Source organism: Staurois parvus, unplaced genomic scaffold, assembly GCF_062004578.1.
Source record: "Staurois parvus isolate SC_StPar_1 unplaced genomic scaffold, SC_StPar_1.0 ptg000140l, whole genome shotgun sequence".
Lineage (NCBI taxonomy): Eukaryota > Metazoa > Chordata > Amphibia > Anura > Ranidae > Staurois > Staurois parvus.
Window position 1 is genome coordinate 1,912,006 of NW_028317936.1, and position 20,970 is coordinate 1,932,975.

General features: G+C 46.9%; 1 long non-coding RNA gene across 1 annotated transcript in view; it reads right to left on the reverse strand.

Moving 5' to 3' along the window:
• The window catches only part of LOC149465217 (uncharacterized), a 242,689-nt gene that overhangs the window by 211,556 nt on the left and 10,163 nt on the right, over nucleotides 1-20,970 (reverse strand). Inside the window, exon 2 of the long non-coding RNA XR_016312236.1 lies at nucleotides 17,327-17,433. This is a non-coding gene — a long non-coding RNA (uncharacterized LOC149465217). The remainder of the gene's footprint in view (nucleotides 1-17,326; nucleotides 17,434-20,970) is intronic.

The following is a 20,970-nucleotide window of genomic DNA, read 5'->3' on the forward strand; positions in this document are numbered from 1 at the left end:
GAGGATTGGATGTGTGGCTCCTTCTAGCAGATACCTCCATTCTTCTAGAGCGGACTTTATAGCCAGGAGCTCCCGATCACCAATGTCGTAATTTAGTTCTGCCGGTGTCAATTTCCTAGAAAAGAACGCTACAGGATGCAGGAGTTCCTTGGTACCTTTCCTTTGGGACAGAACTGATCCTACCGCGTTTTCAGAGGCATCCACTTCCAAGACATATGGTAGAGATGAATCAGGGTGGCTGAGAATAGGAGCGAAGGTGAATAGTCCCTTGAGAGTTTCAAAGGCAGTTTGTGCTTCAGGAGTCCACTTAAAGCGGGTCCCCTGTTTAGTCAATTGCGTGATTGGGGAGACCAGACCAGAGAAGTTTCTGATAAACTTTCTGTAGAAATTTGAAAACCCAATAAAACGCTGTACACCCTTTTTATCTGCGGGTATCGGCCAATCTAAAATTGCCGTGACCTTCTGAGGGTCCATCGCGACCCCCGCGGGAGAGATGACCAGACCCAGGAAAGTGATACTATGCTGTTCGAAACAGCATTTGTCAGCCTTAGCATACAGCCCATGTTGGCGTAAGCGTTCCAACACCCTCACCACATGATCCCGATGAACCTCGAGTGAGGGGGAGAAAATTAAGATATCGTCCAAATAGATGACCACAAAAACATTGAGGAAGTCACGAAAGACATCATTAATAAAGTGCAGGAAGGTGGCCGGGGCGTTGCAGAGCCCAAAAGGCATAACTAAATATTCGAAGTGACCGAATCGTGTACGAAAAGCCGTCTTCCATTCGTCACCTTCCCTGATACGAACCAAATTGTAGGCCCCCCGCAAGTCCAACTTAGTAAAAATCACCGCAGTCTTTAATCTCTGGAGGAGTTCGGTGACCAAGGGTAACGGATAGCGATTCTTTATCGTGATCCTATTCAAATCACGGTAATCAATGCAGGGCCGCAACGACTTGTCTTTCTTTTCAACAAAGAACAACCCGGCCCTGGCTGGGGATGTGGAAGGGCGAATAAATCCCTTCCGGAGATTTTCATCAATATATTCCCTTAGTACCCCTGACTTAAGCTCAGACAACGGGAAAATACGGCCGAATGAAATCTCGGACCCCGGCAGGAGGTCTATAGGACAGTCATACGATCGGTGTGGTGGGAGAACGTCTGCCCCTCGTTTGCTAAACACGTCCAGGACGTCGTGGTAGGCCGGGGGAATAGTCTGAGTCAGGTCTGTGTCTCCATCCATGCATAGGAGAAGTTGGGGAGCCACGGGCCCTGAAACGTGGCAATGTTTTTGACAGTATGGGGACTGAAACTGAACTGTTCCCTTCTCCCAATCAATCTGGGGGTTATGGGCCTTCAACCAAGGGAGCCCCAGGATGACTGGGAAAAGGGGGGACGCGATGGCGTCCAGACGGAGAAATTCTCGGTGATGGTCAGCTACTATGGTGTAAATAGGGGGTGTCTCCTGATCTACCACCCCTGATTTAATGCTGGACCTGTCTGCTAGAAAAATGTTCAGCCCCATTTCTTTGGTTTGGAGAGGGATTTTTTGCCAATGGGCAAAAGTGAGATCCACAAAGCAACTACATGCTCCCGAATCAATGATTGCTGTCACCCATACAGTTCTTCCGGGGAGCTGTAAAGACACAGGTATAGCCAGGTAACTAGACTGATTAACCCTCTCTGCTGATAAAGAAGAAAAACTGGAAGCGGACTTACTCATTTTTGCCGGAAAGGTGCGTACCAGATGACCAGCTTCTCCACAATAGAGACATAGATTCTGTACCCGTCTCCTCTGGCGTTCTTCAGTCGATAGTGACGGCTGGGCCAGTCCCAGTTGCATGGGTTCCGAGGTGTCCCCAGGTTCCGAGCACCGCTCCACGGGGCTGGAGCTGCTCCCCTTGGTGGAGTCCATGCTGCCCTTTGACCCTGGCTGCTCCTCTCAAACCGGCGCTCTCTTAGCCTGCGGTCAATCTGGATGGCCAACTCAATCAATTTTTCTAACGAGTCAGGAAGGCCTACCCGTGCTAACTCGTCCTTTAGGGCCTCAGACAGCCCGATGCGGAATTGGTGGCATAATGCCGCATCGTTCCATCTTGTATGCCACATCCAACGTCTGATTTCGGACGCATACTCCTCGGCTGCCCGTCGGCCTTGCCGCAGAGAGTACAGGGCCATCTCTGCGGAAGCAACTCGCTGCGGATCATCATATAATATAGCCATGGCATCAAAGAATCCTGTCACGGATTCAAGACGGGAGTCGTGATTCTCCATCAGATGATGAGCCCAATCCTGGGGCTCATCCTGAAGTAGAGAGACTATAAATCCCACCTTGACGGTCTCGGTGGTGAAAGTGCGGGGCTGTAGGTCAAAAAATAGGGTGCAAGCATTTAGGAAGGCCCCGAAGCGACTCTGGTCCCCACGGAAGCGTTCCGGCAGGGGCACACGGGGTTCAGGAGTAGGGGGTGCGGCTACTGCTCCGGAAGCTGGGGTTGCTGGCGACTCCCCGGAAGGTGCCGCAGCAACAGGACCCTGGGTAGGGGGTGCAGGTGTGACTAGCGTCTCCATACGATTCTCTAAATGGTTGTAGCGGTCGTGCAATGTCTGGACGGCCTGGGTTAGCGCTGCTAGGTGCTGGCAAATATCCTCTAGGGAAGCCGGTCCTCTTCCTGGCTCTGTCATGGCCGCAAGGTACTGTTACGAATCAGCCTGGTGGTGCCTCTGGCAGCCCACTAGGCAGGATTACCCAGAGCGTGGAGTCTAAGTCCCGGTCTGCGTGTTCACCAGGGCCCCTGATGGTGGGGATGGACTTGAAGCAGACCAGGACCAGGTCACGACCTCCGAGCAATCCCACCCGTGGCAGAGGGAACCTCCGGGGATGGATACAGGAGGAGAGCCAGATGTGAGGAGGCCGGCAGGCCCAGGCAGGATGGATGGATGGAGGGATGGATGGACGGATCGTGGTCAAACTAGCCAGTTGTCATCGAGGGGGCAGTGAGGTACAGAAACGGCAGGCAAAGGCTAGTCAGGTCACACGCAGGGTCAGTAAGGGAAGGTCAGTCCGCAGAGAGGTCAAAACAAGCCGGGGGTCAATATCAGGAGAAGGCAGCGTAGTCAGGGCAATCCGGGTCAATATCAGGAGAAGGCAGCGTAGTCAGGGCAATCCGGGTCAATATCAGGAGAAGGCAGCGTAGTCAGGGCAATCCGGGTCACTAATGGTACAGGAACACAGGTACAGGAAGAGACCTTGCGGCAATTCATTACAGCGCAGGGCATCTTTAAATACCGCGCCCTGCGCTGTCATTGGCCGCCCAGCAGGGACTCGCGCACCTACTGCGCATGCGCGAGTCTACCTCAGCCACGGCCGGCCGGAACCTAGTGCCCGTATCCCGGCGCGAGCTGACAAGACCGCGCATGCGTCGGGCGCGATGCTGCGGCAGACCCTGACAGTACCACTAGCACTCCACTGGTCAGACGTCCCCAGCGCACGGAATCTAAGCCCCAGGGTACTTGTTCACCAGGGCCCCTGATGGTGGGGATGGACTTGGAGTACCCTGAGACCAGGTCGTGGCTACTGAGTACACCTGTCAGTGGTAGCAGTATTCGCCAGGGGCTCCCACGGAGAAGAGCCTGATATGAGGAGGTCAGGTGACCCCGTTGGGATGGATGGCTGAGCAAGTGCGAGGTCAAACAGGCCGGGTCGGTAACTGTGGGGACGGTGCGGTATAAAGCAGCGGGCAGAGAGTAGTCTGGTCACACGCCAGGTCAGCAACAGAAGGTCAGATCTAATAGGCGGCATCCAGGAGATAGGCCAGGCAAAGCAAGGGTCTGGGCAGGAGAATACAACAAGGTAAGGTACAATCCGGGTCAGCAACTCACAATACACAGGTTCGCAGATACAGGATACAGGGAAAGACCAGAAGGCACTGAATGACAGCCCAGGGCCGTTTAAATATCGCGCCCTGCGCTGTCATTGGTGCCAAGCGCGCGCGGGCGGCCTCTACTACGCATGCGCGGACTCGAACGCCGTGGCCAGCCAGGACCTAGTGCCCACGTCCCTGCACAGGGTGGCGCACTGCGCCTGCGCCGGGACCAGCGCCGCGGCGATCCCCGACATTGCCCCCCCCTACGGGCAACCTCCGGATGCCCACCCGATCTCTCCACCACGGGTGATCACGAAGAAACTCCCGGACAAGTCTAGGTGCATGAACATTTTGAGCTGGTTCCCAGGAATTGTCTTCCGGGCCATAGCCCTTCCACTTAATTAGGAATTGGGTCTGCCCCCCCCCCCCCTTCGGCACTTCAGGATCGCTTCCACCTCAAATTCTTCTTGTTCTTCAAAAGTTATGGCCTCCGGAGGTCTGGACTCTCGATCTGGAAATGAATCTGGAACCACTGGCTTTAGCAAGGATACGTGGAATACTGGATGAATCTTGAATGTTTCAGGAAGGATAAGCTCATATGCCACCTCGTTGATCATTCGCTTCCCACAAAAAGGCCCTATGAACTTTGGTCCTAATTTCTTCGATGGACATAGCATTTTCAAGTTTGTTGTTGCCAATCACACCTTATCCCCGGGCTGCAGCACCAGGTCCCCTCTTCGTCTTTTGTTAAACGCCTTCTTGTAGTCCTCCTGGGCCCGAGCGATAGCTTCCTGCAATACTTTATTGTTGGAGGAGAAGAAAGCTAGTGCGTCTTGTGTTGCCGGAACTGGGCATTCAGGAACCAAATCAGGGAGAAAGACAGGGTGAAATCCGTAGTTTGAAAAAAAACGGAGATTGCCCTGTTGCTGAATGGTGTGCGTTGTTGTACGCAAATTCTGCCAAGGGTAAGAGTGGTAGCCAATTATCCTGTAGGAAGGATGTGTAGCAACGCAGGTATTGTTCCAGGGTCTGGTTGGTCCTCTTGGTCTGTCCATTGGTCTGAGGGTGGAATGCAGAGGAGAGGGATAATCTGATATCCAAAGCCTTGCACAGTGCCCTCCAAAATTTAGACGTGAATTGGACCCCTCGATCCGAGACAATGTCCTCTGGGACTCCATGTAGTCTTACAACTTCCGGGATAAAAATTTGCGCAGTCTCGGATGCCGACGGAGTCTTCTTCAATGGTAAGAAGTGAGCCATTTTTGACAATCAATCAATGACCACAAGGATCGCGGTGTGGTCTTGGGACGGTGGTAGCTCGACTATAAAGTCCATCGCGATCCTTTGCCAAGGTCGTTCAGGGATCGGCAAGGGCCGCAGCAGTCCCCAAGCCTTGTTCCTCGATGGCTTGTTCTTCTGACAGATGGTGCAGGATTTTACGTAGAGCTTGCAGTCCTTGGCCATGATCGGCCACCAAAAAGAACGTTGAAGAAGCTCCAGGGTCTTTGCTGGGCCAAAGTGTCCTGCCATCGGATGGTCATGACAATGTCCCAAGACAAGGGTTCGGACCTCCTCAGGTACCATGATCAATCCTTCCTTCCATAGGCGTCCCCCCTTGTTCTGGAGGGACACCCCAGCTGGGGTTGACATGGCCGTGGATTCATCCATTAGTTTGGACCGAAGGTCTGTCTGGAGTGCCAAGAAATTTCCTGAGGACAGAATAGTATCAGGTACCGGTTCTTCTTTGGAGTCCTCAAACATGCGTGATAGTGCACGCGGGTCGGGTTTCGTATTTTTGGACCCAGGTCTGTAAGTGATATGAAATGTGAATCTGGAGAAAAACAGTGCCCATCTTGCCTGCCGCGGGCGTAACCGTTTGGCAGTCCTCAGGTACTCGAGATTTTTATGATCAGTGAAGATCAAGATGGGGTGTGAGGCTCCTTCCAGCAAGTACCTCCATTCTTCCAGTGCTGTTTTGATGGCTAACAACTCCCGATCGCCGATATCGTAGTTCTTCTCAGCTGGGGTAAGCTTCCTCGAGAAGAACGCTATGGGATGGAGTAATTCTTTGGTGCCTTTTCGCTGAGACAGGATGGAACCCCCCGCATTCTCAGATGCATCTACCTCCAGTATGTAGGGCAGGGAAGCGTCTGGATGGCCCAGAATGGGTGCCGTGGTAAATAGTTTTTTCAAGGCCTCAAAGGCTTCCTTGCCTCCAGCGTCGATCTGAAGCGGGTTCCAAGTTTGGTTAGCTGAGTTATGGGGGAGACCAGACCCGAGAAGTTCCTAATGAATTTTCGATAAAAATTTGCAAAACCGATAAAACGCTGGATGCCCTTTTTGTCCGTGGGCACAGGCCAATCCAAAATCGCAGAGACCTCCTGAGGGTCCATCGCGACCCCCGCGGTGGAGATAATCAGACCCAGAAACGTAATGCTAGACTGCTCGAAACTGCACTTATCTGCTTTGGCCTATAACCCATGCGGACGCAACTGCCCCAACACCTTTGCCACATGTACTGTGATCCTTCAGAGAGGATGAGAAGATCAGTATATCGTCTAGGTAAACAATTATAAAAATGTCAAGGTAATCCCTGAAAATGTCGTTTACAAAATGTTGGAATGTGGCTGGGGCATTGCACATCCCAAATGGCATGACCAGATATTCAAAATGCCAAAACCGGGTACGGAACGCCGTCTTCCACTCATCCCCTTCCCTTATGCGAACCAGGTTATAGGCCCCCCTTCGATCGAGTTTAGTAAATATGGCCGCAGCCTTCAGGCTCTGAAATAATTCTGGTACCAATGGCAACGGGTAAAGATTTTTAATCGTAACTCTGTTCAGTTCACGATAGTCAATGCAAGGTCGCAGAGATTTGTCTTTTTTCTCCACAAAGATCCCCGCCCCTGCTGGTGAAGTGGAGGGACGGATGAACCCCTTCTGGAGACTGTCCTCTATATATTCCTTCAGGGCCCCCAATTCTAGTTCAGACGGGGAAAATCCACCCAAAAGGGATCTCGGAGCCGGGCAACAGATCAATAGGACAGTCATACGGGCGGTGGGGGGGCAAGGTATCTGCCCCTCGCTTACTGAATACATCCAAAAAATCATGGTACGCTGCGGGAATAACCTGTTTCAGGTCAGAGTCCCCCTCGGAGCACAGGAGGACCTGGGGGGCTGCCGGGCCCGAAGTGCGACAGTGTTCCAGACAATATGGGGAAGGGAACAGGATAGACCCAGTTTCCCAGTCAATTTGGCGGTTATGGGCCCGCAACCAAGGGAGCCCCAAAATGACTGGGAAAAGAGGTGACGTAATGGCATCTAGGCGGAGGAATTCCTGATGCTGGTTAGCAATAGTAGTGGCGATGGGGGGAGTTTCCTGATTAACCACTCCTGATTTTATCTGGGAGCCATCTGCCAAAAATATGTTAAAGCCCCTTTTTCTGGGCTGAAGGGGAATCTTCTGCTGATGAGCAAAATCTAGATCCAGGAAACAACTGCATGCCCCCGAATCAACTATGGCTGTCACCTCCACGGTCCTTTCTGGAAGCTGAAAGGAGTGGGGCACAACTAAGTATTGGGAAGGACTGACATTGCCAATAGCCAAGGAAGAAAAAGAGGTACACTTACTCATTTTCTGAGGGCAGGATCGTACCATATGACCGACTTCATCACAGTAGAGGCAGAGGTTCAGAGAGCGTCTCCGCTGGCGTTCTTCTGGCGATAATTTAGGCCGAGCCAGGCCCAGTTGCATTGGTTCCTGAGCGTCTCCTGGAGGTGGGTTCTGGATATTTGATCTGGTTTGTTGGCTGGGGCCTTGGATTGGACCCCATGTATTTCCGTGACCCTGACCGGACCTCTCAAACCTGCGTTCCTGCAGTCTTCGGTCTATTTGAATCGTCAGGGCTATTAGGTCTTCTAATGACTCGGGAACCCCCACTCGGGCCAGCTCATCCTTTAGGGGCTCTGAAAGACCCATACGGAACTGGTGCCGCAAAGCGAACTTGTTCCAGCGTGTGTCCCCCATCCAACGCCTAAATTCAGAGGCGTATTCCTCTGCCGCCCGGCGGCCCTGTCGGAGCGTGTATAACGTTGCTTCGGCAGAGGTTGCCCGCTGTGGATCATCATAAAGGATGGCCATAGCTTCAAAAAAATCATTGACCGTTCCCAGGTGAGGGTCATGGTTTCCCCTTAACCGATGGGCCCAATCTTGGGGTTCACCCTGCAATAGTGAAATTATAAATCCCACTTTCACTGACTCAGTTAGGAAGGTGCAGGGTTGCAATTCAAAAAACAGGAGGCAGGAATCACGAAAAGACCTGAAGCTTGTGCGGTCCCCGTGAAAACGTTCAGGTAAGGGTACTCGGGGTTCTGCCATTGGTAGCGGGGCAGAAGCCTCTGAAGCTGGCCCAAGAGCTTCTCCAACCGGGGGCGCGGAAACAGGGGCCTGTGGGGCAGGGTTAGATATGGAGCAGGTCTGGAAACGGTTTTCCAGCTGCATACATTTGTCCTGGAGGGCCGCTACGGCCTGCGTCAAGGTCGATAGATGCCTGCAAATGTCCTCCAGCGGGGAGGGCCCTCCTCTAGGCTCAGTCATGGCCTACTGGTACTGTAAGGGACCGCCCGGCGGTACCACTAGCACTCCACTGGTCAGACGTCCCCAGCGCACGGAATCTAAGCCCCAGGGTCCCTGATGGTGGGGATGGACTTGGAGTACCCTGAGACCAGGTCGTGGCTACTGAGTACACCTGTCAGTGGTAGCAGTATTCGCCAGGGGCTCCCACGGGGAAGAGCCTGATATGAGGAGGTCGGGTGACCCCGTTGGGATGGATGGCTGAGCAAGTGCGAGGTCAAACAGGCCGGGTCGGTAACTGTGGGGACGGCGCGGTACAAAGCAGCGGGCAGAGAGTAGTCGGGACACACGCCAGGTCAGCAACAGAAGGTCAGATCTAATAGGGGGCATCCAGGAGAGAGGTCAGGCAAAGCAAGGGTCTGGGTAGGAGAATACAAGGTCAGGTACAATCCGGGTCAGCAACTCACAATACACAGGTTCGCAGATACAGGATACAGGGAAAGACCAGAAGGCACTGAATGACAGCCCAGGGCCGTTTAAATATCGCGCCCTGCGCTGTCATTGGTGCCAAGCGCGCGCACGCGGCCTCTACTGCGCATGCGTGGACTCGAACGCCGCGGCCGGCCAGGACCTAGTGCCCGCGTCCCTGCACAGGGTGGCGCACTGCGCCTGTGCCGGGGCCAGCACTCCCCGACACATTCCCTGAGCTCTGGTTCACACTCCAAGGCAGAAAGGAGGAGGGGAATGGTTCCGGGTGTGCCGGCAAAACGAGCTTCCTTCTCTTCTAAATCTGCTGACAATGAAATCATCGGGCGGCTTGGTTCCCAACGGAATGCAAAATTGATTTATTCATGATCTAATATTATTTTAATTGATTTACAATTAAGGATTTTTTTATTTTTTTTTATTTAACAATTATGTATTTTAACGTTAAATATATATTTTTTAAACGATCAATTATGTATTATTATTTCAGTAATTATCAATTAATTCTGTATTGTTTTATATAAACAATTAATGATATAATATTTTATTAAATGACAAATATGTTTTTTTTTAAATAAGAATTGTGTATTATCAGTTTATTAACAATTATTATTTATTAACATTTATTTATTTTTAATTAACAATCACACACACACACACACGAATGACTGGGAAAAAACCCCAGAACTAGCGGGTTTCTAGAGGAGTTTTTTAGCTTTAAAAATGTGGCAAAACATGGTAAATTGCCACAAACTGGTGTTTTTGGACTTTCTTGACCAAAAAAAAATATTTTTTTTGGTGAAAAAAAACAAAACGCTAAAACGTGAAAAACTCCCATTTTTAACTTGACTACACAGTTAACGTTACCAGCATTATTAAAACGCCCCGTGTGCATGGAGCCTAAAGCTCCGCCTGGTTTCAGCCTGCAGGGGAAAAAGTGACAGTTGTCTTTACATCCAGAGGTTTGAATTTAACTGTTTAATGGCTGGAGATCATACTTATAATTAGAAGGGAGCAGTGTGCTGCTTGAGCTGATAGATGTCTGTACATGCAGTATATACTATATGTATATAAATATATGGGTGTATATATATATTATTATACAGGATTTCTATAGCGCCAACAGTTTGCTCAGCACTTTACAATATTAAGGGAGACAATACAGCAAAGGTACAGTTCAATACAAGTGGGTTAGGAGGGCCCTAACCTGCTTACAATCTATATACACACACTCACATATATATATTTATTTCAGGTACTTATATAGCGCCGTCAACTTACAAAGTGCTTTTAGATATATATTGTACATTCACATCAGTCTCCGCCCCCAAGAAATGTACAATCTAAGGTCCCTAACTCACATTCATACATACACATACTAGGGACAATTTAGACAGGAGCCAATTAACCTAACAGCATGTCTTTAGAGTGTGTGTGTGTGGGGGGGACGGCAGCAAAAATACAGCATAACTGAACATTTTTGCCCCCCCCAACTACAAGTCTAAACAAAGCTTTAACTTGCAAACCTAAGACTAAAACTCCCCCCCCCCCCATTAGATAGCAGCCTGGGGGTGTGTATATATTTGTACATATATACACACATTGGGGGAGATTTACTAACACCGGTGCACAGAAAATCTGGTGCAGCCGTACATGGTGACCAATCAGCTGCCATGTTTTAGCCCGGGTTCACACTGAATCCGACTTTGAAATCATGCGACTTCACTTGAAATCTCACAATTTCAGAGCCACATGTCAGTGCGATTTCAGGGGAGTCTTGGCTGACATCTGTGGGACTTCATGTACAGACGCCTATGCAAGTCGCACCTGAAATCGCAAAAAAAGTGCAGGAACCTTTTTTGTTTTCAAATCGGCACTGCAAAGTCGGAGTCACACTGATTTGAACAGCTCCATAGCCGACAATAGGGTGCGACTGTCAAATCGCATGACAAGTCGCACCGGAGTGAACCGGGGCTTACCGTCAGCTCAATTGAACAAGCTGCGGTTAGAAGCTGATTGGCTCCCATGCAGAGCTGCACCTGATTCTCAGTGCTCCAGTTGTAGTAAATCTCCCCCTTTGTATATGTATATATGTGTATTTTATTTTATTTCAGGTACTTATATAGCGCCATCAATTTACACAGCACTTTACATATATATTGTACATTCACATCAGTCCCTAACCCTCAAGGGGCGTACAATCTAAGGTCCCTAACTCACATTCATACATACACATATTAGGGACAATTTAAACAGGAGCCAATAACCTAACAGCATGTCTTTTTGGAGTGTGGGAGGAAACCCACGCAGTCACAGGGAGAACATGCAAACTCCAGGCAGGTGGTGCCAGGGTTGGGATTCAAACCAGCGACCCGAGTACTGCCAGGCGGAAGTGCTAACCATTTAGCCACTGTGCTGCCCTAATATATATATACACACACAGTATATAGGTGTGTGTATACTGTATATATATTTAAAATTTATATATATAACATATATAAAGGTGGGGTGTCATGCAGTGGGGGAGGGGGTGTTAGAGGGGAGAGTCTGAATTATAGTGTTAAATTCTTCTTTAAACTGTACAAAATACAACCCGACCCTAACATTCACACTGCAGTCTTTGTTTTTCTGACTCCCCCCATATCAGTTTTCTTGTCTGTTGATCCTGCCAACAGATCAATTATTTTTTCACTTCCTGTAACAGGGAGGTATATACAGCTAAGATCCCTAAATACTATATACAGCAAGGACCCCTAATATTATATACAACCAGGACCCCCCCAATACTATATACAGCTAAGATCCCCAAATACTATATACAGACAGGACCCCAAATATATACAGCCAGGACCCCCAATATTATACACAACCAGGACCCTCCAATACTATATATACAGCCAGGACCCCAAATATATACAGCCAGGACCCCCAATACTATATACAGCCAGGACCCCCAATACTATATACAGCCAGGACCCCAAATATATACAGCCAGGACCCCCAATATTATATACAATGAGGACCCAAAATATATACAGCCAGGACCCCCAATATTATACACAACCAGGACCCTCCAATACTATATATACAGCCAGGACCCCCAATACTATATACAGCCAGGACCCCCAATACTATATACAGCCAGGACCCCCAAATACTATATACAGCCAAGACCCCGAATATATGAAGCCAGGACCCCAATACTATATACAGTCAGGACCCCAATACTATATACAGCCAGGACCCTCCAATACTATATACAGCCAGGACCCTCCAATACTATATACAGCCAGGACCCCCAATACTATATACAGCCAGGACCCCCAATATTATATACAACCAGGACTCCCCAATACTATATACAGCCAGGACCCCAAATATATACAGCCAGGACCCCCCAATACTATATACAACCAGGACCCTCCAATACTATATACAGCCAGGACCCTTCAATACTATATACAGCCAGGACCCCCAATATTATATACAGCCAGGACCCCCAATATTTTATACAACCAGGACTCTAAATATTATATACAGCCAGGACCCCCAATACTATTTACAGCCAGGACCTCCAATACTATATACAGCCAGGACCCCCAATATTATATACAGCCAGGACCCCCCAATATTTTATACAACCAGGACTCTAAATATTATATACAGCCAGGACCCCCAATACTATTTACAGCCAGGACCTCCAATACTATATACAGCCAGGACCCCCAATATTATATACAGCCAACACCCTCCAATATTAGGTACAGTCAAATAGTATATACAGCTAAGAATCCCTATTATAGACAGCCAGGACCCCACAATATTGTAAACAGCCAGGACCCCCCCCCCAATACTAAATACAGCAAGAACCCCAAATATTATATACAGCCAGGACCCCCCCCCCATACTATATACAGCAAGAACCCCAAATATTATATACAGCAAGGACCCCCCCCAATACTATAAACAGCAAGGACCCCCAATCCCTATTATAGACAGTCAGGACCCCCAATATTATATAGAAACAGGACCCCCCAATATTAGGAACAGCCAGAACCCCACAATTTTACATACCCCTGCCCCACCCTCACTCTGCCTCTCATGTAAACAGCAAGCCGTTTCCTTTCTGTCTCCATTCCCACGGTTCTATCAGGAAGTTGCTCAGCGGCCATCTTGGTTAGGGGCACCATCCCTAAAACTACTATTAATAACCCCAGATTTACGGCAGGGGAATGGTTCCGGGTGTGTCGGTAAAACGAGCTTCCTTCTCCTAAATCTGCTGACAATCAAATCATCGCACGGCTTGGTTCCCAATGGAATGCACAATTGACTTATTCATGATCTAATGTTATTTTATTGATTTACAATTAATTATGTCTTTTTTATTTTTATTTAACAATTATGTATTATTATTTTAACATTTAAAAACATATGTTTAAATGCTCAATTAATTATTTATTATTATTTCATTAATTATCTATTAATTAATTTTTAACAGAAACAATGATATAATATTATTTTATTAATTGACAAATATGTTTTTTTTAAAAATAAGAATTAATTGTTTATTAGTTTATTAACAATTAATTATTATTTATTAACATTTATTTCTTTTAATTAACAATTATTTATACACACACACATACACACACACACACACACATACACACACACACACACATACACACACACACACACACACAGGCATGGTTGTTGCCGTAGCAACCCGGAAGCCTGGTCATGTGACTGATGACATCACAGTGCCCATCAGCTCTGAACTGCCAGATCACATTGGGAGGGAGAGGAGTGTGCATCTAGTTTGTTGTTTGGGAGCCACAATGAGACTTTACCTGTTTTTCGCGTACATTTTTTTGGCCGTATTCATCGGATCGGCCAGTAAGGACGACGCATGGGTAGACGGTAAGATTATCATATACTTCTATTAGCAGGGATCAGATATATTCCATTACATGGGTGCAACAATGGGCCACACTGACAGTTCACAACACTAAAGCTCCGCCTGTTTTCAGCCTGGGGGGGGGGGGAGTGACAGTTGTCTTACATCCAGAGGTTTGAATTTAAACTGCTTAATGGCTGGAGATCATACTTATAATTAGAAGGGAGCAGTGTGCTGCTTGAGCTGATAGATGTCTGTACATGCAGTATATACTATATGTATATATATATATGAGTGTGTGTGCTGTTTCAGCTGATATAAATCTGTCTGTGCGTGTATATAAATATATGTGAGTATGTATGTGTATGTAGTATATACTATATGTTTATAAATATATATATATATACACACAGACTTCTATCAGCTCAAACAGCTATATATATAATATAAAGTCTGTATGTGTATATATATGTAGGTGTGTATATATATATATTTAATACACACAGGCACACATCAATTAATAAAATATCATTATTTGTTTATAAAAAATAATACAGAATTAATTGATAATTAATGAAATAATAATACATAATTAACTGAGAATTTAAAAAAAATACATAATTAATTGATAAATCAATAAAATAATATGTTTGTCAAATCAATTGTGCATTCCATTGGGAACCAAGCCGCACGATGATTTGATTGTCAGCAGATTTAGGAGAAGCTCCTTTTGCCGGCACACCCGGAACCATTCACCTTCCGTAATCCCGGGGTTATTAGTAGTAGTTTTGGGCATAGTGCCCCTAACCAAGATGGCCACCGAGCAACTTCCTGATAGAATTGGGAGCCTAAGATTGGCCGGTGACATGGAGACAGGAAGGAAACTGCTTGCTGTATACATAGAGTATGGGAGAGGGTGAGGGTGGGGCGGGGTGTAAAATTGTGGGGGTTCTGGCTGTACCTAATATTGGGGGGTCCTGTATGTCTGTAATAGGGATTCCTAGCTGTATATAGCATTGGGGGGTCTTAGCTGTATTTACTATTGGGGAGCCCTGGTTTTATATAATATTGGGGGTCCTGGCTGTATATAGTATTGGGGGGTCCTGACTTTATATAGTATTGGGGAGCCCTGGTTTTATATAATATTGGGGGTCCTGGCTGTATATAGTATTGGGGGGTCCTGACCATATATAGTATTGGGGAGCCCTGGTTTTATATAATATTGGGGGTCCTTGCTATATATAGTATTGGGGGTCCTGGCTGTATATAGTATTTAAGGGTCTGGGCTGTATATTGTACTGGGGGTCCTGGCTGTATATAATATTGGGGGTCCTTGCTGTAAATAGTATTGGGGGTCCTGGCTTTATATTGTACTGGGGATCCTGGCTGTATATAGTATTGGGGGGTCCTTGCTGTATATAGTATTGGGGGGTCCTTGCTGTATATAGTATTGGGGGGTCCTTGCTGTATATAATATTGGGGGATCCTGGCTGTATATAGTATTGGGGGGTCCTGGTTGCATATAGCATTGGGGAGTCCTCGCTGTATATAGTATTGGGGGGTCCTTGCTGTATATAGTATTGGGGGGTCCTTGCTGTATATAGTATTGGGGGGTCCTGGTTGCATATAGTATTGGGGAGTCCTGGCTGTATATAATATTTGGGGTCTTTGCTGTATATAGTATTTGGGTATCTTAGCTGTATATACCTCCCTGTTACAGGAAGTGAACAAATAATTGATCTGCTGGCAGGATCAACAGACAAAAAAACTATGATATGGGGGGGTCAGAAAAACAAAGACTGCAGTGTGAATGTTAGGGTCGGGATGTATTTTGTACAGTTTAAAGAAGAATTTCAAATTCAAACAAAGCCTTAACTTGCAAACCTAAGACTACCCCCCCCCCTTACTAGGTAGAATCCTGGGGGTGTCTTGGCTGACATCTGTGCGACTTCATGTACAGATGCCTATGCAAGTCGCTCCTGAAATCGCATTAAAAAAGTGCAGAAACCTTTTTTTTTTAAATCGGTGCAGCAGTGCAAAGTCGGACAACAGTTCCACGGCCGACAATACGGTGTGACTGTCAAATCGCATGACAAGTCGCTCCAGATGAACCGGGGCTTATTGTCAGAGCTTAATTGAACAAGCTGTGGTTAGAAGGTGGGGTGTCATGCAGTGGGGGAGGGGGTGTTAGAGGGGATAAAGTCTTAATTTTAGTGTTATGTTCTTCTTTAAACTGTAAAAAATACATCCCGACCATAACATTCACACTGCAGTCTTTGTTTTTCTGACCCCCCCCCCATATCATAGTTTTATTATCTGTTGATCCTGTTGATCAATAATTTTTTCACTTCCTGTAACAGGGAGGTAGCCACCCCCCCCTCCATGACATGTTTTTCTTGCCATGCATGTTACTGTGTGATACAATGGATTCCAAAAAAAATGAGGGGTGCTGTTTAAATTCTTCCATTCAGTTATATTGCTTTGGGTTTCCAGAGCGCAGACAGCTGCTCCCCCCCCCTTTTTTCCTTTCTTTTGGGGTTAGCACCCCATATATGTCCAGTGGCACTGTCTATTAGAAGTAATTTTATGATTATATATATATATATATATATATATATACACACACACACACACATACACTTTTTTTTGCGGGGGGCCGGGTTAAAAATGTTAAAATGTAGATAATAAGTTCCATGTGTTGTAACCATTTACTTATTCTTTTATGTTTACAGACTTTTATGGCGATTTATTACAACGAGAGGAGGCGGATAATGCTCCGTCTGACACGTCGAATAAGGGGCAGTCAGGCGGGAAGAATAACGCTCAGTCGGGCGGGAAGAATAACGCTCAGTCGGGCGCGACAAATAATGGCCAATCCGGCCAGACGACCATTAAACAACCAGAATCCACGACAAAGCCAGCTGGTAAGTAAATTGTTGTCACCTTCAAGAAAACTGAAGGAAGGCTCATGGCTCAAGACTTTCTGAAGGCTCCAACGTGCAGTGAGATCCTTCCAAAGCAACCAGTCAGATGTCAATATTACTCCGCCTTCTTTGGATGGCTGATGCTGATTGGTTCCTTTTTGGCTTTCTATTCAAATTTAGAAGTATATCATATGCTTGACCTATAATAATCTTTTTTTTTCTCTTCCTTTAGAAATGTCAACCAGATACATCATGGCGTTGGTCATCTTGGGGACCCTCAGCGGCCTGTTTTTACTGCTGATACCCTGCTGCTGTTTGAGTATCCGGGCTTGGTACGTATCCATCATTAATTACAGAAATTACTAACCTAGAATCATAAGGGGGTCTGTTTTATAAAGGTTTTCATATGACTTTCACATATTTTTCCATTTGGACAATGGGTGACAGTTGGGTGACAGTTGGGTGTAAACATTTAAAAAATAGACCCCAAAGTGAAGGTAAATCCCCAAATCTATTTTTCGGCACTCTGTCTCACTCTATACAGTATCGTTTTTTTGGGAATATTTTGCAAAGTGTCTTACCTGGAGACTCTGCCAGTAGATTCATTGTAATGGGCCAAGCTGTCCACAAGTCTCAGTCTCAGCTACAAAATGGTCAGGGCAGCTCTCAATCAACCAGCAGGGGGCACCTGAAAAATGTCAGTCAGGAAAATACCATGTTTTGGACACTAGACGGAGCTGACGATCATAGGAAATTGACATATTAAGCAAAACATGGTCAGAATTCATGATAACTGGGTGAATGCTTGTGACGTTCATTCACTGAATTTTTATAAATATATCTTGTAATTAGCAGCAGACTTTTTTCCTTAATTTTTCATTTGGCGACCCAGCCAATAATACACCTTCTGTGTTAGGGTGACTACGTGTACTCCTCCACTGTATCTATGGAGGAACAGCCTTGTCACCCTAAAACGGGACTACTAGACACTTCCCCTTCTGTTCATCTCCATAACACAGGGAAGGCATTCTGTAGTCCACAGGGAGATTCGGGAACAATGTAACTGATAAGAAGAGTTCAGTACTGGAAGCTATAAGCTCACAAGATTTCTGACAGGATCAGTACGTATATTTATGCATTCACTGAACAGATATAAAAAATAAAACCCCTCCAAGGGTGTTTTTAAGAGACCAAAATGGTGCAAATATAAGAAGAACATGGTTAGGGGTTACATACACTTTAAGAAAAACATGATGTTCTCCATGTAATATAATGTTAGCACTTATCCAATGATGAAGTTTTTTCTAACAATTTCTTATATCTTTTTTTTTTTACAGTCATGCGAAGAACGCAACATTGGATCGGATTTTACTAACACTGGTGACAAAAGGACAGAACCTTAATGTAGGTCCTGCCGAGCTGATGGAAGTTGTTGTCACCGACCCTTGTCCTCCAAGGGTACAGGCAAAAGGGTACCCCGCTGCTGCTCAGGAACAGTGCGACCCCGCTGCTGCTCAGGAACAGTGGGACCCTGCTGCTGCTCAGGAACAGTGGGACCCTGCTGCTGCTCAGGAACAGTGGGACCCTGCTGCTGCTCAGGAACAGTGGGACCCTGCTGCTGCTCAGGAACAGTGGGACCCTGCTGCTGCTCAGGAACAGTGGGACCCTGCTGCTGCTCAGGAACAGTGCGACCCTGCTGCTGCTCAGGAACAGTGCGACCCTGCTGCTGCTCAGGAACAGTGGGACCCCGCTGCTAATCAGGAACAGTGGGACCCTGCTGCTGATCAGGCCAGTTCAGGTATAAAGAGTTTTTTCTCCAACTTGCTGCCTTCACTAATAGCAGCAAGAAGGAGATCCAAGGAAAGCCCAGACCCGGAGAATCCAGAGGAAGAAGACCAGGAACCTGCTGCAAAGAGTAAAACTGGACAACGTGGAAAATACAAGACAGGAGGAAAGAGAAGTGGAAGAGACAAGGAGGACCCATCAGGTTCCATCAAGACCCCACATGCAGATAAAGATCACCCACGTGATGACACAAGGCCTAAAGTCCCTGGGAAGCCTCCAGTCCCATCAGGATCTGTACAGCCTTCAGTCCCACCAGGTTCTAAAGTGCCACCAAGGCCTTCAGTCCCTCCGGGATCTAAAGTGCCACCAAGGCCTTCAGTCCCACCGGGATCCAAGATGCCCCCAAGGCCTCTAGCCCTGCCGGGATCCAAGATGCCCCCAAGGCCTCTAGCCCCGCCGGGATCCAAGATGCCCCCAAGGCCTCTAGCCCCGCCGGGATCCAAGATGCCCCCAAGGCCTCTAGCCCCGCCGGGATCCAAGATGCCCCCAAGGCCTCTAGCCCCGCCGGGATCCAAGATGCCCCCAAGGCCTCTAGCCCCGCCGGGATCCAAGATGCCCCCAAGGCCTCTAGCCCCGCCGGGATCCAAGATGCCACAAAGGCCTTTAGTCCTACCTGGATCCAAGCTACCACAAAGGCCTCTAGTACTACCGGGATCTAAAATGCCAGCAAAGCTTTCAGTCCCACCAAGGCCCAATTTGCTGCTAAAGCCTCCAAAATCGGCTATGAAGATGCCTAAGCTGGCCAAGTTTAAACCCCCGAAGCCAAGCAAGCCTACAAAAATGAAGAAGATGAAGAGGAGAAAGTAAAAAGGGCTGTTGGGGTATTGTCACAGGCTGATGACCCTAGGCTCCTTTTTTTCCTCTATATGCCTTCGAATCGATGCTGTATACAGGCATGTATATACGCCTTGTACTAAAGGAAACCTTAAAGTAGAGCTTAAGGTAAAAGATAAAAAATGGGCAGACAGACCTATCTACCTGTCTGCCCCTGTATAGTGAGCCGTGCAGGCGCAGCTCACTGTACAAATTTGGCAGCGCCGAATTTGACAGCGCTCCTACGCATGCGTGGGAGTGCCATCATCCTCACCCAGCCAATGACGAAGACAGCCGCCTGAAGGTGTCAGCGGCCAGCATATTGCTGAATCGGAGGTAAGTATAGTTCTGCTTTAAATGGTTATTGTGCGCACACAAAAAGTGGAGTGGGAAGGAACAAGAAAGTGGAAGGAAGGCGCACAATATCATATTTTATCAATACCATCGGAGTCTTTGCAAGATATAACAATGCGGATTGTAGATCCAGAAAGTAATTGGATTGCCTTGGTTGCACTCCAGTTTCTTCGAAGAGCCAAACCCTTCATTTTTTAAATTATTTTTTACAATTTGTACAGTTTTTAGAATTGTATTTATTTTTTGCATAATGTTATTGTTGGGGGGGTGCTTTAGTGAATTATCAGGGGTCTACACAGTCCCCTGATGTCTCACCTGTCTGACCCCTGATGTCTCAGGGTTGAAGAGGTTTAAGCAGGTGGTTTGGAGGTGATACAATTCCTCCTTACCATCTGTCTAGTGCTAAAAAAAACCCTTCATTTTTTAAAATTATTTTTTCATAAGAGGCATGGCGAGTTTTTTGAAGTTGTATTGTTTTTGTCATAATTTTTCAGAAAATGAAAAAATTAAAAAAATTATTTTTACAATAATTTTTTACAATGTATTTTCTTAATACATACTGTCACCAGTGCAGTACAGCGTCATCATATAACTGGCATGGTGGTGATCAGGGACACTGACTGGTGACAGTATGGGGGGAAAAAAATGTAATTTTTTTAAATATTTATAATTTTTTATTACATTTTTTTCTTTTAAGATTTTTTTTCATATTTCACTTTGACCCATGTAACATTGTACAACTTTCGGGAAGTGATCAGTATTTTTTTTTTTCACACAATTTGCTTATTGCAAAGAATTACTTTGCTATAAGCAAGCATTTACCTGAATGACATCAATTCATTCACGGCTTTTTTTTTTTTTTTTGTGCTTAGCTGTGATTTGGCCACGGCTAATCACATGACACAGCTGGGCTGTGATTGGCCCAGCTTGTGCATGTGATCGCTGTGACCATTCACAGCTAGGCACACTAGTATACAATGGATGGCGTGAATGAAGCCATCCATTGTATACAACTGTCATGTGACCTGCTGTGATTGGTCACAGCAGGTCACGTGGTACCGGCAACGGGGCTGGTACATAGATCTGTCATCGGCCGTGTCCGAGGTAAACGGCCGGTGACAGATCGCGGCTCTGCAGGCGCGCAAACTGTGTATACCCGGGAGGACGCCATATGGCATCCACCCGGAACGCTGAGGGATTTTGCCGGCCGCCA